We start from the raw sequence: 20,664 nt of genomic DNA, 5'->3' as shown, positions 1-20,664 counted from the left end.
GAAGGGAAGAAAGAGAAAAGGAGGATACAGGAATAATAGTATAAAAAGGTAGATTATTGAATCTACTCTCAAACTAAAGAGCAACTACTAGTCTCAAATATTTTACATTCATATAGATTACTGTATATTGGTACAAATTTAAAATTATTTTTGTTACATACTATGTATATTATGTTTCAACTCTTGTATAAGGTATTGTACCTGTGCACCCCATTTAAAAATGCAATGCAAAGATCTAGTCCTTTTGAAAGCTGCTATTATAAACTGTTTAAAATAATTAAGTAATGCAGGTTATCAATCAGTCAATCCAACTCATGGTCAAGTTTGATACTAGTTAGTTAATTACAGAAATAGGTTTCCTACTTTGAATAGATAGTAACAACTAGAAACAAGCAATGTTTGCCTAGTCAGATGTACTAGAGATAGATAGGTGGTTTTCAAAACCCTCAGAGATCAACAAAATATGGCATTTACAGATGTTTTATTAATAAAAGGATCTTCTGGAGGTAAGACATATAAGTTCCTGGCAGCACCCCCAACCTATTTCAGAGATGATGATGAACACTGAAGAACCTGTATATGGCAAGCAACATGGCAATGTGACAAGCAAGTCATTGGGAGAAAAAAAAAAAAACTGCCCTTGCCTCAACTACAGATAGCATGCTGTCCAAAGCTGGACAAACTACACATGGAAAAGATGAGACAAGGTAGGCAGTCCTTCATAATTTTTGCTTCACGAAAAGTCTGTCATATGCTGGGCCAGAGGCTGAAATGATGCCCCAATGTTGCAGAGAAATTTGGTTGACTGTCCAGGCAGCCAGCTGTCTCTGTCACTTCTGTATTCTGGAAGCTGTTTGCTCTGCACTTCCTGTTTATTCAGGTAATATTTTCCTTCTCAGGTCTCTGATGGGGTTGAAGACTAGAAAGTTATAGTCTCACATTAAGCTTAAGCTGTTTAGGATTTAAGAAGATGTTTTAAGAAGATAGTTTTAGGTCCATGTAGATTTTTAGGTTGATAAATACAAGTTTTGATAGAAAATAATTTGGGTACAGTACTCTAACCTCACCAAGATGGTGGCTAGTAGAGTTCTTTCTCCTAAGTTGCCAAACACAAATAAACTGGACTTTGTGGATGTAATTCTTACCTGATAGATTTAGTAACTGTTCTTTTGTATATAGTTCATTATTGTAAGAGAAAGAGCCTTTTAGTGGACCAAAGGGGGAGATGTTGTAGGTTGGTCTGGTGCGCTGTGTATTCGGATGCGGATTTCTGTGCCCAGATCTGGTTACAGTCTGGACATGGAAACTGTCATTCTGAACATGGAAACTCCTGTATCAATATTGTGTAAAATTTGATCCCCAAAATCTCTGATTCGTGAGTTCATTAAACCATTGTCTTAACTTCGCCTAGGGTGTAACTCTACATATTAAAACTCTCTGCATTTCTATCCTGATAACTTAGAAGGAAATTTATGCCCTGGAAATGTGTATTTGGTCACTCGGACAAGACGGCATGGCAACCTCAGAGCCATCTGTGGAGAATGAGAATGATTTCTCAGGAAATGTGATGTTAAACACATACTAGATATTTCTAAGCCATGACAGCATTTCTAATCCCCATAACTAAGCAATGAATTAATAAAAGCATATTATCCTTTGGTAGAGCATTCTCATAGCTTTGCCTAGCACCACACACAGGCATACAAATTAGCAGGCACGGGGGCCAGAGTCTGTCATTCTAGCTACTCAGAAGGCTACATGCACAAGGAGATAAAAAATTTAAGTCTTTCCTAGGTTACAAACTGTGACCCTGCTTTAAATAACAAAAGGCTAGGCATGTTGATCAGCAGTATAGTACCTGCCTGGAGTCCCCCAGTGTCCTAGTCAGTTCTCTATTGCTGTGAGGAGACACCAAGGTAAATCTTATAAAAGAGGGCATTTAATTGGGGACTTTCTTACAGTTTCAGAAGCTTGGTCTATTATCATCATGGCAGAGAGCATGGCAGCCAGCAAGAGTGGTTCTGAAGAAGTAGCTGAGAGCTATATTATTACCCACAAGCTGAGAGAGACTGGACCTGTCTTGGGCTTTTGATACCTCGAAGCCTATACCCAGTGCACACTTCCTCCAATAAGGCCACACCTCCTAATCCTTCTAATCCTTTCAAACAGATCCATTCCCTGGTGACTAAGCTTTCAAATATATGAGCCTAGTGGGGCCATTTTTATTCAAGCTACCACATTCTACTCCCTGGCTCCATAGGCTTATAGCTGTATCATAATGCAGAAATGCATTTGGCCCAACTTTAGAAGCCCCCATATCACAATCTCAACTTTAAAAGTCCAAAGTTCAAGGTCTCTTCTGAGACTCATGACAATCTCTTAACTGTAACTCCCTGTAAAATAAAAATTAAAAAGCAAATAACATATTTCTAACATACATAACACAGAATGTACACTGTTATTCTGGAGGGGAGGATAGTGAGGAAATACTGGGCCAAAGCAAGATCAAAAACCAGAAAGACAAGCTCCAAGTCTGCATCTTCATGTCTGATTACTACTCACTCTTCAGCTCAACTCCTTTCAGCTCTGTGGACCATAATCTATTTCTCTCTCGGGCTGTTTTCACTCCCTGTTAGCAGCTTTCCTCTGCAGGTAACCCACAGCTCTGGCATGTGCAACATCTTGGAGTCCACAACACAATCCAGGCTTCATCTTCATAGCTTCACACAACGGTTCTCTGAGCCTCCATGCAGGGACACCCCCTACACGAGCCTGACCTCAGCAGTTGTTTTTGTAGCTGCAGAGGAAGATTCCATAGACCCTTTCTTGTATCCTTGACTCTAGAGCCAGAACCTCCAGGCCAAAACTGCCAGGTTCTTCTGCTTGCTGTGGCTGGAACATGGCCCCCTCAGCCAATTACATTTGCATTGGTTTTCTGTTATTGATGATTTCTTTCACTACTTAAGATTTCCTTTAATTCTGTTTAACAAGTTGGAAGTTTAACTTTATGACGTTTTGCCCTGAGCTTACCCTTCCCTTTGTTCCATTTAGCATCAGGTTTTTGGTTTTGTTGTTGTTGTTTGTTTGTTTGTTTGTTTTTAATCTTTTTATTTCCTTGAGCACTGTACTTAGCTCCATTATACTTTCTGGTGCTCCTTTTCTCCTTAAACTATAAATTTTGTATTTCTCTTTGTCCAATTTGTTTCTTTTCATTGTATATCTGCATAAGAATGATTACTGGCCTCGAAAATAGTGGCAATATGCCTTTAATTCCAGCACTCAGGAGGCAGAGGGAAGAGGTTCTTTGAGTTTCAGGCCAACCTGGTCTACAGAGTGAGTTCCAGGACAGCCAGGGCTACACAGAGAAACCCTGTCTTGAAAAACAAACAAACAAACAAACAAATGATAATTACTACTAATAACCATTTAACACAGTCAATACTAGGCTATATTTACATCTCTTTTGCCAATTCAACTATTAATCCAAAGACTCTTCAATTTAGTCACAGGCAGATATTTGGGGACAAGGGCGAAAAGGTACCACATGCTTTGCCAAAATGGCATAAGAATGGTATCTTAGTCAACAATGTTCTATTGCTGTGAAGAGACACCATGACCACAGTAACACACGTAAAGAAATCATTTAACTGAGATTGGCTTACAGTTTAGAAATTTAGCCCATTGTCATTAGAATTAGAGGTGCACACAGGCGAACAAGGTGCTAGAGAGGGGGCTGATAGATCTATACGTGGATCTGCAGGCAGCAAGAAGAGAAAAAACCTCTGGGCCTAGCTTAGGTTTCTTAAACCTTAAAGCCCACCCCTCGTGACACACTTACTTCAAGAAGGTCACATCTACCCCAACAAGGCCACACCTCTTGATCCTTGTAAGTAGTGTCACTCCTTAATGAATAAGCATTCAAGTATATGAGCCAATGGGGTTAATTTTTATTCAAACCAACAGAGAGCAAATTTAAAGAAGTATTAGACAAAAACTGATACCCAACCTATTCCAGAGGATTCCCAGTTTGGGAGAAGTGGAAAAGAAATTCTTTCACAGGGCATTCACAGAATGATTTCCTGAGGAGGTGTGGCCCACAGTGGGACTTAAAGACTGTAGGAATTTGCTAAGTTTTATAGTTTTGATGTGAAATATCCCTACTGGATCATGTGTTTGAACATGATACCCAGTTGGGGACACTGTTTTGAAGGTTGTGGGATCTTTCGGAGGTTGGGGTCTAGATAGAGGAAGTGTGTTGTTGGAGTTTTTGTGTACTTCGTAAAGGTTGTCTTTGTATGTTCAAATATTAATTTCTGTACTAGCAGAGAGCTGAGAATAAACCAGACTTTGGTATTGTCAAATATCTCCTGCCTCAGTACTTTGTAAATATTGTTCTCCATCACCTTCTGATTGGTTGAATAAAGAGCTGAATGGCCTATAGTAAAGGCAAGAGAGAACAGGCGGGACTTCCAGAGATACAAAAGTCTGGGAGAGCAAGAGGGGTGAAAGATTCACCTATGAGACAGAGAGGAAATAAGACACAAGAAACTGAGGAGAGATAAAAACCACACGGCAGAACAGAGATTGATATAAGAGCTACTTGGGAACAACAGTAAGCTAAGGTTTAAAGTTATTATAAGTAAATATGTCTCCATGTCATTATTCAGAGCTGGGGGACAAGAAAAGTTGGTACAGTTTTAGTGGGTCACATGGGAGCAGATCTTGAGGTTTATAGTTCTTTGTCCAGGACCTCAGAAATACTCATGAGGCTTAAACCAAAATGTTCCAACTGCAGTTTGTCAGCACCACCTGGTAAGGATTTTAAAAACTAAGACTGCTGGAGTCACAATGGCAAGGATTCTTGTTAAATAGGCTGCAAGTGCAGCTAGAGATGAAAACCCCTGAGCAGAATAAAAATGTCATCTTGATCCTCTTGCTAAGTAGGACGAGGTGGACAACTGTTTGCAAGTGAGGTGAGAGGTGAGGGCACCTAGGGGGCTCTAAGAGTGAAGACTTCTGGAAATGATGGCTGAAATTACGGCAGCTACTTTGTGACCATGAGGTAAACAATTCAAGGCTGCGTGGTATGCCAAGGAAATTTATCTCAAATCAAAACTCCAGGAAATGAAAGAAACTGGGTCCCTAATGGTGTCACCGAATTTAATCTCTCTCTGCTTTTTGTGTAGGACAATGCTGTTTCTATTCTTACAGAGTAAGTTTCTGTGACTTCTAACCACCCAGAGTCTTATTGGGATGCCACTCAGGATTTGGGAAATGAGTGAACTGTGCAGAAAGGAGCTGTAAACCTAGGGCTGACTTGAGCAACTCCCTGGAACTAGGTTGGGCCCAGATGGAACAGAGAGACTGATGATGGGGAAGGAAAGTCCCTGAGGGAGACAGTAAGAACTATGGACAGAGAAAAGATCCAGAGACAGAAGACAAAGATGCTGTGTTTGGGGGTGTTATGCCCAGCTCATGAGACCCCAAAGACCACCAGGAATTGACTCCACTATAAAACACATGAGGTTTATTTAACACAAACTCAAGACCGGGTTGCAAACCCGGGTTGCTTCCTGTGGAAGCAGGAGAGGAATGCGGCGGGGGGGGGGGGGGGTCTAGGGGAACAAGGTCTTTAAAGGGAAGAACTGCAAGTGGCGGGTTACATGTTTTGTCATTACATGCTTCAGCATTACATGATTGGGTAAGAGAAACTGACTTTTGAAATGATTGGTTTACTTTAGGCACCAAGACCATAAACAGCTCTGGCCTGGCCATTTGGGTGGGTTTCCTAGCAACTATATCTCTAGTGGGCAGGAAAAGAATGCAGTAAAGCTAGTTCCTCTCCCCAGGTTGCTGGACATGTCTCTATCTGGCTGGCCTTTGTTCAGGTTTGTGCTCCAAACCCCAAACCAATCCCTCCCCCCCAAAAAAAAATAACAGTTTTCAATTTTTTGGAGAACATATATATGTGTGTGTGTATATGTGTTTGTAAGATCTATAGAAGCATAAATGTTTTTAAATAGCAACCATGTGGCTTGCCATACAATGTGATGTGACTCTGCCATCTTGAAATTGCCACGTGGTGTGAGTCAGGGTAAAGAAAAAATTTACAGACCCTCTTAGTCATAATGAATTTTGTTTATCATCCTATTTCCTTTTAGACTAAGAAGACAAGTCTCATTTTAAATTGGTATTGGTCTTAGAGATTGGATTGTTTGCACTGATAAAATTTGGTTTTGACTTTTAAAATTATGGTTATGTTTTATGACTTCACTCCTAAAAAGGGTACTTTATTTTGATATTGCAAAAATAGATTAAAAAAAACGTGCTTAAGGCTATGAAACATTTTAAAGTTTATCAGGTATTTTACATATATATATATATAATTATTATACATATATATAAAATTTAGGGGTGTGTTTTTGTGATATGCTGTATGTGTGATTCAGCCCTCGTTTGTGCAGGTCTACAGGCTGACTTGAAGTGTATGCCTGACCACCAGCTCCTGAGTGAATGGATTAATGCCATTTCTTTCTGGCTGCTAGGTTTGGTATGGCCAAAATAGTTTAAGCACAGGTTAAAATTGTTCTATACTGTTCTGTTATACAGTTGGTTCTAAAACTTATTTGATTACAATGTTAGAACTTTTGGTTACAGGAAACTGTAAATGTTCCACAGTGCTTGCTATACCATGGGAGGCAGCAACACCTAATGGCTATGTTTTGGATTGCCGCCATGTTGGTTCAGAGATAAAGAAGGTGGACCCATGGTTTTACTGCCATCTTTGTTGAGGTCTGCCAGCTGTGTTCAGTTCCCTGTTTAGTGCTAAGTAAAACTTTTGTTCTTTAAGCTTTTTGCTGTTCAGTCTTAATGCAATATGGTAGGATCAGCAAGATTTGCTAGCCCCTCTATGAACTGTATCTGATTGAAAGTTTTGCTTTGATTTTAGTTCAGAAATATATTTAAAGTTATGCTAATGACTGCAGTTGGTTACAAGATTGAGTTTTACCTAGTCTCTTTGTTTATGTTTTTAAGGTTAAGCCTAGGATGGGTAACTATGAAGTCTGCATATGTAGATCTACTTGAAATACATATAGTCTTAAAACATTCATCTAAGGAATATGCCAGAATTAGAGATTATAGCATTCTGTTTTATAGGATGCAATTTAGAAAAGATGATAAAGATAGACAAAGAGTAATTTATATGCTGGCTCTCAAGTTTGTCAGAGGTCTGTGGAATATGGCATTTTAACATGTGTAAGCCTATTATGACAGAGAGTCCCAAAATCCTGGCAGAGCTCCCCAAGGTCTCCAAGCAAGAAGATTTGTGACTCTGGATTGTGGTATGCTAACCACTGGGCAAGACTTCCCCAACTGGCCCACTGCTAGGGCTCAGCCTAACCTGTGGACAAAACTGTGAACACCAGGAGAGTCATTGTTTCACGTTGCTGAAGATGAGGTGAGGTCAATCTCTCATGTTATTTTTTTTCCACAGAAACAGTCTCTTATCTTCTGTGCCTGGTCACTGGACCACCTCTGCTCATGATGCCAGAAGAGCATGGGAGTCAGGGACAACTGCCTAGGTGGTGAACTGACTAGTCGTCACTGTCATTTTGATTGGTACATAGATAGGTACATATATTTAGCTTATAATTTATCCTTTTCAAGTCTCTGATTACATTGACAGCTAAGCTAAGCTAATAGTTGCTTTGCAGCTAAAGAGCAGACAATTAGATCCACTGTTAATTCACTGGTCAATTCATTAGCTAGTTAGAACTACTAGGTACTAGATTTTTTTATTTAGAAAGGCAAAGTGGTTTGCCTTGTTCACAGGCTTCATGTTAATTGCCTATGTCTTATGGTGAATAACTGCATAAAAAATGTAAAGAATATGTAAGGTCTGAGGATATAAAAGTTTAACTTATGAAAATCTAAAAAGTATTGTTTAAAGGTCTAAGAAAATGTTTCAAGTTGGTAAATGCAAGAAAGATTGGAGGGTCTAAGTAGGTATTTTGAGGTATATGAATATAAGTTGTAATGATATAAAAAATAATTTAAGGCACATTGAAAAATGGAAGATATTTCAGATTTCTCCCTCCTCTCTGATATTATTTTGCTTATGTTGTTATGAGATTTCAGAAGTTCAGAGTTACATAGAGTTTTGATAAGCTGATGGAGCACTGATGGCTTATTATCCAGTCACAAGCTTAATATTTTAATTTCCTTTTGGTTGTCTTGTGGATATAGACTTAAAGGTGCTTCTCATCATGCTAAAAACATCTGTCTAATATCTGACCCAAATGAGATAGCTTTTACTAGGTCTTAATGGCACGAGTCTACTCCTGCTGTCTTGTAGACACCTGTTACCTGTTTTTTCTAAAGTATAAATCTCAATACAATGGTGATGCTAATATACTTCCTTTTATAAAGTAAAATTCATATGAGTTTCAGAAAACCAAAAAGTCAGAAGACCTGAATCTGATGTAGCCCAAACAGACCCCAGATGAATTTTTCCCTTGGTCTTGGGATTCCTCACTTTCCCCTAATTACTAGACAAATTTTAACTTCTGTCTCTAGTCTGAATTTGTCGCAGCAGATTTTCACCTGGTTGACTCTATTTGGGGATCAGCTATGGACTGCAAGCTGTAATCTGGACTTGCTGGAAGCTGAAGTAAACCAGTCCAGTCAGTGTGATGGCTCCAAGTCTCTTCAACTGGATCACTAATTAGATAGTACCCCATTACCCAGCCTTTGGCTGGCATTTCAGCTTTCCTAACCCCTTCATGTCAACGACCCAATGATCAGCACTGAAGCACCTTCAGAAGAAAAGACCTCCGCCCATAATCCCACCTAACAGGCTGAAATTCGAGGTCAAAGGGTCCCTGACATTAGCTATTATCTTGGGGACCTGCTTAGCTGGAGCAGCAACTGGACAAAAAGCCTGGAGATACTCTATCAAGAGAGGATTACAGAGGATGGTTTAAATCCTGGTTTAATAGTTCTCCTTGGCTTACTACCCCTATATCCACCCTGATGGGACCCCTATTCACTTTTACCTTTGGGCCTTGTATTTTAAATTGCATGAATGCTCAGGAATGATACAGTTAATGGTACTCAGATCCCATTATGGAAAGGTAAATCTGTAGGATACCAGGGGTCATATCCAGAAGATCCAAGATTGGTTTTTCAAATGATCATGGGAAGAGGGGAATGAGAGACCAAAGAATTGAAAACTGGTTGTTGTTGTTGTTGTTGTTTTTTGGGGGGAGTATTGGTTTGGGGTTTGGAGCACAGGCCTGAACAAAGGCCAGCCAGATAGAGACATGTCCAGCTACCTGGAGAGAGGAACTAGCTTTACCGCATTCTTTTCCTGCCCACTAGAGATACAGTTGCTAGGAAACCCACTCAAATGGCTAGGTCAGAGCTGTTTATGGTCTTGGTGCCTAAAGTAAACCAATCATTTCAAAAGTCAGTTTCTCTTACCCAATCATGTAATGCCGAAGCATGTAATGACAAAACATGTAACCCGCCACTTGCAGTTCTTCCCCTTTAAAGACCTTGTTCCCCTAGACGCCCCCTCCCAACATTCCTCTCCTGCTTCCACAGGAAGGTTTGCAACCCTGTCTCGAGTTTGTATTATATAAACCCTCATGTGTTTTGCAGTGGAGTCAATTCCTGGTGGTCTTTGGGGGGTCTCATGAACTGGGCATAACAGAGGTAGGGGAGCTGAGTGGGTCTGGGTGGAAGACTGGAGCCTAGAGTTTCCGCATCTGGGTTGGTGGTGGAGCCATCTGAAAATAAGAATCAGAGACTGAGAAGAACAGGAAGATGTTAAACTACTGGGGGTGGTAGGTGGGAGGATGAGGGGAAGGAGAGTGGACTCAGAGGTGTGGTTGAGGCCCAGGAGGTTCATAGGAACTGCAGTTCTGGGCCCAGTAATATTAACTGGGAACACTGAAACATTTCACGGTAAATTCTTTGTAAACCAATGCTATTTGTCAAGAAATTGCAGAGGGTGATGGGAAATAAAATTCTAAACGCAGAGTATTAGCTGGGAACTGCAGTGTCTCATGGGAAATGTAGTTTTGAGCCCAGAAATAGTGTTCGGATAGCTGCAGCGCTTCATTTTAAAAGACTATTAATTAGCTCGGTAACTTCAGAGGCTGGTGGGAAATGTAGTTCTGGATCAACAGAGTCCCGTGAGAAATGTAGTTCCTAGTCCAGAGTCTTGGCGGGGGATCTGCTGTCTGAGAAATGTAGTTTTGATTCCAGAATATCAGCAAGGGGTCCTCTGGGGAAAAGTATCAGCCCACAGTATAAGCAGGGGAACTGCAACATCCTCTGAGAGATGTAGTTTGGCAAGGCTTACCACACCGCCAAGAGACTAGCAAGAGCCCCTAGGGCAATGTAGCCTCAAGCCAGGGGAGGGCAAGGCCTCATGGGAAATGTAGTTCGAGGCTCGAGGACCAACTGTGTAGGAATGCCAGTTCGCCAGGCCACTAGGCGTGCTCACCTGACTCCCTGTGCAAGCTCGGGGTTGTCAGGGTAGCGGTGCTGAGTGGCTCCTCCTCTGGTTGCATCCTGGAGAGGTGGGTCGGAGGAGGCCCAGGAAGATAGGCGGGGCTTCTTACAGTGGGCCACACACTCCAGCCCTTTCTCTCGATTCTTGGTTCTTGCGCTTTGAAACCACGTGTGACAAGCACGGAACTGGAAGGCTGAGACCATAAGGACATGCGTGTACCCCTAACCTCAGGGACTCGGTGTGCGCCCCAGTCCTTGTCTCCCTGCGTCTCTGCTTCCTTCCCTGTCTCTCCATGTCTCCTGGCCTCTCTTTCTCCATCCCTCCTGGTCTCTCTTTCTCTATTCCTCCTGCCCCATCCCTGACCCCGGTTCTCAACCCCCCACTTCTCACCCCCCCACCTTTCTATCTGCTTCCCTACCAACTCTATACCCCAGTTGCTCTCCTTATTTTTTCCAAATGTCGCTTCACTGATCTCTCTCTCCATCACCCCAGCCTTCTCCTCAGCCTCCCCAGCACCTCCCCAGCCCCCCTAATTGCCCCCTTTTCATTCTGTAGAGTCTCTCCCCAGCCTTGTCACCCTCTCTGAACCTCTTCTCCTTCTCCCAGTTCCATTCCTTAGACCCTCTTCCATAGCTGCTTCTACCTCCACCCCCCCACCCCGCCCTTCTCTCTTCCCCTCTCGGTGCCCACTTGCCCTCTGCGCACCCCGGACTAGACACCTGGAGACAAACAGAAACTGAGTTCTCTGAGGGGGGAGGGGACAGTAGGCAGGGCCTTGTTGCCATGGTGCCGCGAGCGGAGAGCAGGGCTGTGGGAAAAGTGGAATTGAGGGTGCGGACTGCAGGCCTTATGCTGGCAGATGACTGGTAGGCCATCCTTTGTGAATCCAGAACTGTGGGGCAAGGAGGCTGTATAACCTTTAGCTGTTTCTCCTATGCATCTCCAGGCTCTGTCTTTGTGGTTTTTGTCTCCCTCTTTTTATTTTATTTCTTTTGTTTGTTTGTTTGTTTGTTTTGAGACAGTCTGTCTGCATATCCGAGGCTGGTCTCGAACTCATTCTGTCGCCCAAGCAGTCCCTTGCCTTCCAGGGGCAGAAATGATAGGAATGTGTCACTGGCCCTGAGGCTGGAACCCCAACTCTCCCTTCCCTGGTGGTCTTTGTTACCTTGTCACTCCTGACTGCTTCTTGAGCTGTGTTTACAGATCAGTCCAGACTCAAGAACCAAAGCTAAGAGTCTCATTCCCTTTCTCTAAGGGTAGATGCTGGGTCCAGCTGTGCCTGAAGCTCTCAGTTTCTTGTTAGGAATTGAGAAACCTAAACTTCCGTCAATTTAGCTGCTTTCGGTTGTTTGGTTTGGTTTGGAGGGGGTTGGGTTTTTTTGGGTTTTTTTGTTCAGTTTTGTTTTTTATTTTGTTTGTTTTGTTTTTCAAGACAGTGTTCACTATGTATCCCAGAACTTCCTGTGTAGAGTAGGCTGGCCTCCAACTCACAGTTGGCCTGCCCCTGTCTCAAGTGCTTGAATTAAAGGCATGCCCCACTAGGTCTGGCTGTTATTGACAATTTAATAAAGTCTATAATTCAGCTGTCTCATCCAGTCTTCCGTGACCATGGCTTCCAACGTTCCTCCTGAGTGTGTGTGTGTGTGTGTATGTGTGTGTGTGTACACCCCCGAATGCATGTGGCTCTAGGATTTGAACAGAGCCCTGCGCACACAAGGCAACTCTTCTGCCACTTCCCCAGTGTTAGTGTTTATTTAAAAAATGATGCCATGCACACAACAGATGTTATATGAAAGAGTTTATTGGGGGGAAGGGGCACCCCGACAGAGAAAGGGGAGAGAGATGGAAACAGCCAGGAGCAAGAGAGAGCATGAGGGCGGCAGACTGCTGGTTATACCTGAAGTACCTGGCCCAGATGATGTCATAGGACACAGGTACCGACATAGGATGTTGTCAGGACCCTAAAGGTCCCTAAAGGCAGGCCAGTTGAATTGCCTGCACAGCATAATGCCTGGCCCTTTCCTTTCTCTCATTCAGCTGTCTCCTTCAATTCCATCTCTGTAGAACAAGGAGTGTCTTTGACTACCATGGTCACAAGAATACCTAAGCTCTCATTTTCACCGCCCTGAGGCATGTGTGATGAATAAATGAATGATCCACTGTGTCTAACAGTGCAGCCTCAGCCCAGTGGACTTTGTTCCTCCTAATCCTTGTGAGACTACAGAGTGGGAAAGAAGAGAATACAGGCTCAAACCAGACAGGGCGGCCTGGAATGCTGAGTAACTAACACCAACATTACTTACGTTTCTGTTGCTGTGATAAGATGCCATGAACAAGGCAACTTATAAAAGAAAATTTTTACTTGGCCTTATAGTTCCAGAGGAATAAGAATCAATGGTGGCAGCAGGTAACAGACAAGGCTGCAGAAACAGGAAGCTGGAAGCTCACATCTTACCTGCAAGCACAAAGCAGAGAGCAAACTGGGAATGGCCCAAGTCTTTGGACTCTCAGAGCCTGCCCTCAGAGACACAATTCCTCCAGCAAGGGCACACCTAAACTGCCCAAACACTGCCCCAACTGGGGATCAAGTATTAAATGCCCAAGACTGTGAGTCTCCTCTTTCCTCGGGAAAGGGGGGGCATTGGCCACCAGCCCCCAAAGGCAGGAGGAACAGTGGGGATGGCAGGGCTAGGAAGGCTGTGAATATGATGGACTTACAGGATCAGCTGCAGGGAGGCAATCACCTTTATTCCAGGGGCGAGGGGAACATACAGGAAAAGGGAAGCAGCCAGGAGGTACTCTGATAGATGCTCACAGCGTTCTTCATTTATATAAATCAACATGGTCCTGTCACCCATGCAAGGGCATACTACCTAATTATCATGAGCAGCAGGGGAGGGCATTCAGGAGGAAGCTGTGTCAGAGGCTACTTTTTTAAAAAATATTTATTTATTATTTACATAGTATTCTGCCTGCATGTACACCTGCACACCAGCAGAGGGCACCAGATCTCACTAGATGGTTGTGAGTCACCCTGTGGTTGCTGGGAATTGAACTCAGGACCTTTGGAAGAGCAGCCAGTACTCTTAACCACCGAGCCATCTTTCCAGCCCCAGAGGCTACTTCTACAACAAGCCAGGCATCTAGCTCAGGGACACCCTCCAAATGAGGACAGGCAGGGTCATGGAGGCTGCAACCTTCAGCAGCAGGACCCTCCAGCACAAGACGATGGGAAACAACATCTCATCCAAACCACTACACTGACGGTCTCTGAGGTCAGTTTCCTCATCTCTTGCCGGTGACAAGGGCTCAGTGAAAGTCCCCCGTCCTGGTTAGCTTTAACTGGCAACTCCACACTGCTTACAGTCATCTGAAAGAAGCCTCATTTGAGGAATTGCCTAGCTCAGATTGGCCTGTGGGCACATCTGTAGGAGCCTTCTGGATTGTTAATGGCTGGTGCAGGACCCAGCCCACTGTGGGTGGAATATTCCCTAGGCAGGTGGGCCTGGAATTTAGAAGAAAGCTACCTAAGCAGATGTACGGGTCTGCGAGCAAGCTAGAAAACAAACAAACAAACAAAACAAAACAAAACTTTCCTCCGTAGTTCCTACTTGCAGGTTCCTGCCTTGGTTTCCCTCAGTGATGGGCTGTGCCTTGCCTTGGAAGCACGAGCCAGATAAACTTTTTCCTCCCCAAAGTTCCCTTTGGTCAGAGCATTTTATCACAGCGATAGAAAAGCAGCTACAACAACTGTCAGTCCTCCAAATCAGTTCTCACTCACTCCTCTCACGTCTCTCTCTGTCTGGAACTCAACCTGAGCTCTTAAAAATAAATAAATAAATAAATAAATAAATAAATAAATAAATAAATAAATAAATAAATAAATAAATAGAATCAGATATACACACATGCATGAATATGTTTTATTTATTCTTTGGTGATTTCATGTATGTGCATATTGTATTCTGATCATTCTTAGGTTCTCAGAACCTCTTCAGCCTCCAGCCTGCTGTCCCTTCCTTCTTCAGAATCTCTCTTCATCACTATCACCCTCTGTCTCCCACTCACCTCTCTTATTTTCTTCTTAATCCTTCTGAAACATTTTCTAACACCTGTCCACATTCTACTTTTATTTCCTTTTTCCCCTCCCAAACAATGTTTCTTCGTGTCACCTGGCTGTGCTGGAACTCTCTCTCTAGACCAGGCTGGCCTCAAACTCACAAAGATCTGTTAAAGTATCTTCTATTCACCTGATTTAATTGTCATTTCAGAGGCTTACTCCCTCCATCTGCTAACCTTGGCCTAGTCGTGGAAGCTCCTAGCCTCCATATAATGTAACCTAGGCCTAGAATGTTTTCAGCCTCCGAGACTTACTGCTGAATAAGCTCACCCTTTCTAGCTCTTTCTGCACTCTGTCTGGCTAGTTCAACTAAACTATCTGGCTAAAAACTTCTTTCCAAGCTGACTGATTCAATCCGGCTTCTCTCTCAGCTTCTGAATGAATTGCTCTGCCTGGCCTTGTGCTAACTTTGACAATGTGCTCTAGTCTTGGACTCCTCGTTCTCTGGCTTGTTCTGTCTCCACCTGTATCTAGCTTGTTCTCTCCTTGCAGCTCGCTCTGTGCAACTGTCCTGGTAAACCTGCCTCTGAGTCCCACGAGCTGAAGTGCCACAAACCCAACTCCTCTGCACTGCCTCTCAACTCACTCTCAACCAAACCGCCTGAACAGAACTGAGTAGAACTCAGAGATCTGCATTCCTCTGTCTCCTGAGTGCTGGAATTAAAGGGGCGTACTGTCATGCCTGGACCTAAGCTTTTCTTCACCTGAAACTTGCTCTATACCAGGCTGGCCTCGAACTCAGAGATGTGCTTGCCTCTGTCTCCTGGGACTAAAGGCATGTCTGTATTCCAGCTGGATCACACAGGTCTTTGGATGTGATCTCTTGCTAGAGCAGCCATGTTCTGAATTAAAATTCCTCTACAGAGCTCCACTTGCCTCTGCCTCCCAAGTGCTGGGATTAAAGGGGTACACCACAATTTACCAGCTTTTTTATTATTATTATTTTGTAACTCACTGAGTTTCATTAGAATTGCTTGTATAAGCATGAGTGTAGTTATTAGTAAGGGCACAACAACTTGCTAGTAGCCACACTACTGAAGAAAAATGGCTTCCCTCCACCAATAACCATAGACCAACAACTCCTGGGGGGGTGAGGGGACTCCTGAGCCTCTCCTACTAAACTTCACCCCCAGTTTTCTGCATTTCATCATGCTGTATCCCTCCCCCTTTCTGCGTGTCCTGTACATCTCTACCTGTTACATCCCTGTATCTCCTCTCCCCTCCTCCCTCTATTTGTCTCTATTGCTCTGTGTCTCTGTCTCTTCATTTTTCTGTCCCTGGCTAGTCCCTCTGCCCAGCTACCAACTACTTCTCTCTGCCACTCTTGCCACCCCTGTCAGGCCACCAACAACCCTTGGCTACCAGCCCAGGACCCATTCTTCTGTCAGCATTTTTCTCCAGTTCCACAGATGATGTCAGTACTGCAGCAGTGCTGAAGGCAGCCTGTTTAGAGGGCTCCTTCCTTTCCCAGCTCCCTCTGCGCAAACCCTGGCAACTTGGCTGACCGCTCTCTTGGGGTTAGCTCTCACTACTGAGCACTGGGAGGGAAGCCGTGTTCATGCAGGCAGGCACATCTGTCTCTAGGCAGGGCTGTGTGTGAATCTGTATGGCTTCTCTTTGAACCCCAGGACCCAGCCTGGCCCTCCTCAAACACTGTTGTTTCAGGTGGGGTTGGGCGGCACCATGGGGAATTCCAGCAGGCAGGCAGCAATGGGTTGGTGGTGGGAATACCTGGGGGGAAACAAAAGGATCTGTGTAAACTGGTTCACTTGCTTACCCACTTTTCTATCATTTGTTCTTCCAGTATTTATCCGCAAACACCATCATTTGTCCACCAATCCTCTGTACAACCTTCACCTACCCACCAGCCCTTCTTTCCATCCCTTATTCCTAGTTAGCCATCAATCCAAACTTCACCCATCTCTCCATTCCTCCATCTGTATTGGCTACTTTTCTATTGTAGCCTATTCTATTCCAGCATGTGCTGTCACATGAGTTTTTGATCTTAGCCATTGTAATGGGTGTAAGGTGAAATCTCAGGGTTGTTTTGATTTGCATCAACCTGATGGCTAAGGACGTTGAACATTTCTTTAAGTGTTTCTCTGCCATTCGATATTCTTCCATTGAGAAATCTCTGTTTAGCTCTGTACCCCATTTTTAATTGGATTACTTGGTTTGTTGATGTTTAACTTAAGTTCTTTATATATTCTGGATATTAGCCCTCTGTCAGATATAGGGTTGGTAAAGATCCTTTCCAGAGTCTGTGGCCTGGTGTTTTGTTCTGACAACAGTGTCCTTTGCTTTACAGAAGCTTTTCAGTTTCACGAGGTCCCATTTATTGATTGTTGATCTTAGAGCCTGTTCAGAAAGTTGTCTCCTGTGCCAATGAGTTCAAGGCTCTTCCCCACTTTTTCTTCTAACCAATTCAGTGTGTCTGCATACTTTTCTATTGCTGTGATAAAAACACCATGACCAAAAGCAACTTATAGAAGAATGTATTTGTGCTTTTGCTTCTAGAAGGGGTGTCCATAACGACTGAGGAAATATTGCTGAAGGCAGCCAGCACAAGAAGCTCAGAGCTCACATCTTTAGCCACAAACAAGAAGCAGAAAGAGGGAACTGAAGTGGACAACGCCATGAATACTCAAAGCTTACCTGAGCCACCTACTTCCTGAGGCAAGGCTCTGCCTCCTAAAGATCTCCCTAAGCAGCACCACCAGCCAAGACCCTATGAAGACAATTCTCATTCAAACCACCGCTCCATCCATCCGCCCACCCATTCCTTCTTTATCTATTCCCTTGGCCATCCAATCAATCGTTCATTCATTCAGTTTGATGAGTGTCTGTAATCTGTCAGGCCCTGTTTAAGGCAGTAAAAACATTGGAGAGTGAAACAGTGTGACCTATGATGGCCATCCTCACTGACTGAGCCCAGCCCCCTCCTGTTCAGACCTCATTCAAGCTCTCCCTTCCCCCAAGCATCCCCTCTGTCTTAGTTACTATCCTGTTGCTATGGTGAAACACTATGACCAAGGCAACTTTCAAAAGAAAGCATTTAACTGGCTCCTTGCTTACAGTTTCAGAGGGTTAATCCATCTCTATCGTGATGGGGAGCACGGATGCAGTTAAGTGGGAATGGTGCTGGAGGAGTGGCTGAGAACTTACATCTTATTACAAGTTGTAGGCAGAGAGAGAGAGAAAAATATATATAAAACTAAGCCCAATGTGGGCTTTAGAAAGCTTAAAGCCTACCCTCAGTGACATACATACCTCATCCAACAAGCTCACACCTACTCCAACAAAGGACACTTCTTAATCCTTCTCAAACAATTCCAATAACTGGGACCAAGCGTTCAAACACATGATCTGATACGGACCATTCCCATTCACCCACACCCTCCTCCCTTCTTTTTTTCTTTTCTTTTTTTTTTTTTAACCTTAGATCCTGCCACTCCCCCATGTGGACATACACAGGGCATGTGTCCAGAAGCCTTCCTTGACATCTTTCTCAGCACTTGGCACCGTAGGCGTCTGCACCTGTCTCCTCGGTCAGTGCTCTCAAAGTTGGCTTTTTAAATGTAAAAAGATATTTTACCCACATCTTCTCTGTGTGTACACATGTGCATGCTATGGCACACATGTGTAGATCAGCGTGTCAGTTCTCCTCTTCCACCATGTGAGTCTAGGGAACACGAGGCTTTGTGGCAAGCTCCTGCACCCACTAAGCCATTTTGTCTGCCTGGAAAGAATTGATGAACTGATGAACTGTGTTACTTACTCTTCTGTTAGATAAAGTACGATGGCCGGCTCATTCCATTTCTGATTCCCATTCTTCACACCCAGTGGCAATAATACACAAGACCCTCAAATATCCCAGATGCATATAAAGGCAGGGCTCCAGATCCAGACCAAAAAGTGACTCAGCCGTTTCCCATCAGTGTGAGGGTGGGAAGGGTACCTGCCTTCTAGGACCCTCTTCCATTTTCCCACATGTCAAATGCAGCCAAGGATTGAACGAACAAGCATAACCACTAGTTACGACAGCACTAAAAACTGACAGAAAGTGTCTCAGTGCTACTGCTGAGCCCCTCACTAGGCCAGTCTAGGCAGGTGCCTACCACTGTAGTGAAAGTTTTGTTTTTTTCAAAAACTCAGTTATGTATATATGTTTTTGTTTTAATCCCGTGGTAAATGGAGTTGCTTTTAGTTTGTCCGCAGCTGTTAACTATGACTGCCTCATGCAGGCTCAGAGAGGGGCATGATCTTTGCCAGCTGCAGATAGTTTAATTCTGAGGACTCTGAGAGGGTATAAAGACAAGAGCTGGGAGAGAGCTGGGGACTCTGAGAAAGAAGAGGGCTGCTCCTGGTTCGTCCTTCTGCCGTGTTTGCTGTTGCTGGTTTGCTGGACTGCTAGATATCCTGACAACTGAGATGGGTATTGCCCCAAAGAACCTGAAGACCATAATCAGCTGGAAGTAGTAAAGAGACCTACTCCCTTTCTCCCCACTAACCTTCTTTCTCTCCTACCTAGTGTTGGAAGATTGGAAGGGAGGAAGAGGTATAAGAACAAAGTAGATAAAAAGTACACCGACATACCACTGAGCTATTCACCCTCGGTCCCTTACCTGAGGAGTACTAGGTGGGTACCCTACTACTGAGTTATATATCTCTGCCCTCACTGGGTGCCTCTAGGCAGACAGAACTAAGGATAATTTAATTTAATCTTTAACATAATGATGCAGCATCTGGTTTTTAAAATTATCATTATCAGGACTCGGAGAAAACTTTATCAGTAAAGTGCTTACTGTGCAAACATGTTATGGGTTTTATCCCCAGAACCCACATTTTAAAAGCCAGGGGTGGTGGTATCCATCTTTAATCTCAGCTCTGGGTGAGAAAAACTGGTGGATCCACGGGTCTCACAGACCAGCCAACCTATCCTGATTGGTAAGTTCCTGTCCCAAGAAACAAGACAGATGAGCCCCTGACCCCTGCAAACACATGTGCACATGTGAGCAAGAGCGCGCACGTGTGCACACACACACACACACACACACACACCTACACACACATGTACCAATTATCATCATCTTTGGGGCATGTAGTGGCCCAGGCCAGCCGTTCTAGCACTGAGAGAACAGAGACAAGATCGCGAGCTCTCGTCTGGTCTGGGCTTCCTAGTAAAACCTAGTGTCCGATTATTTTAAAATCTTCCTCATTTATAAAGAGGGAAACCAAGGCAGTTAGAAATAAACCCAGCCAAAGCCGTACAGTGTGCTGAGCTGGCATTTGAACACAAATGCATTTTCCGAAGTTGCACAGATGGCTAGTTCTTGCCGCAGCTGCCTCACAAAGTTGGAGCTGCCTCAGACTCACAGTGTTTCTTTGAAAATGTGTCATGCAAGGCTGGCAAGCCCATCTGCGTGCACATTCCCGAGTGTATATGCCACTGCCTGGTCGGGCTGCATGGCTGGGATGGAGTTGGCCGTGAGGCTAGCCACTGAGGCCATTCAAGCCGTCAGGGGGCAGACACCCATGCATGCTTCCCCAGACTCCTGTGAGAGAATGCTCGGAAAGCAAGCATGGGACCCTGGAATCTTTTTGGAGGTTTCTGACATATAACGACTACAAAATGCATGCATAGGTTACAATGAGGGGGCAATCTAATTAAAGCGGTGACTTTGAACCCAGGGACTCAGAGGTGCTAAGCAAAAGCTTCCTCTAGTATATCCCAAGCTCCTCACTGGAAGTTTCTACGAGACAAGGGCTCTACTTCTGAGTATGCCTCCAGTTCCTCACTGGAGAATTCGAGGCAGTGCTCTCCCGCTGAGCTACATCCCCAGCCCTCTTTTTGTTTGGGGACAATGTCTCACTAACCTGCGGAGGCTGGTGTTGAACTCATCTGTAGCCCAGGCTGACCTGAAACTAGCTATCTTGCCTCACCATCCAGAGCAAGTGGGATGAGAGACCTCTGCAATCAGTCCTGGCAGCAAGCAGTCTTTCCCTTGGAGGTTGTGTTTAT

Source organism: Psammomys obesus, unplaced genomic scaffold (assembly GCF_907164565.1).
Source record: "Psammomys obesus unplaced genomic scaffold, mPsaObe1.curated_primary_1811, whole genome shotgun sequence".
NCBI lineage: Eukaryota > Metazoa > Chordata > Mammalia > Rodentia > Muridae > Psammomys > Psammomys obesus.
Note: the sequence above shows the minus strand (reverse complement) of the source record.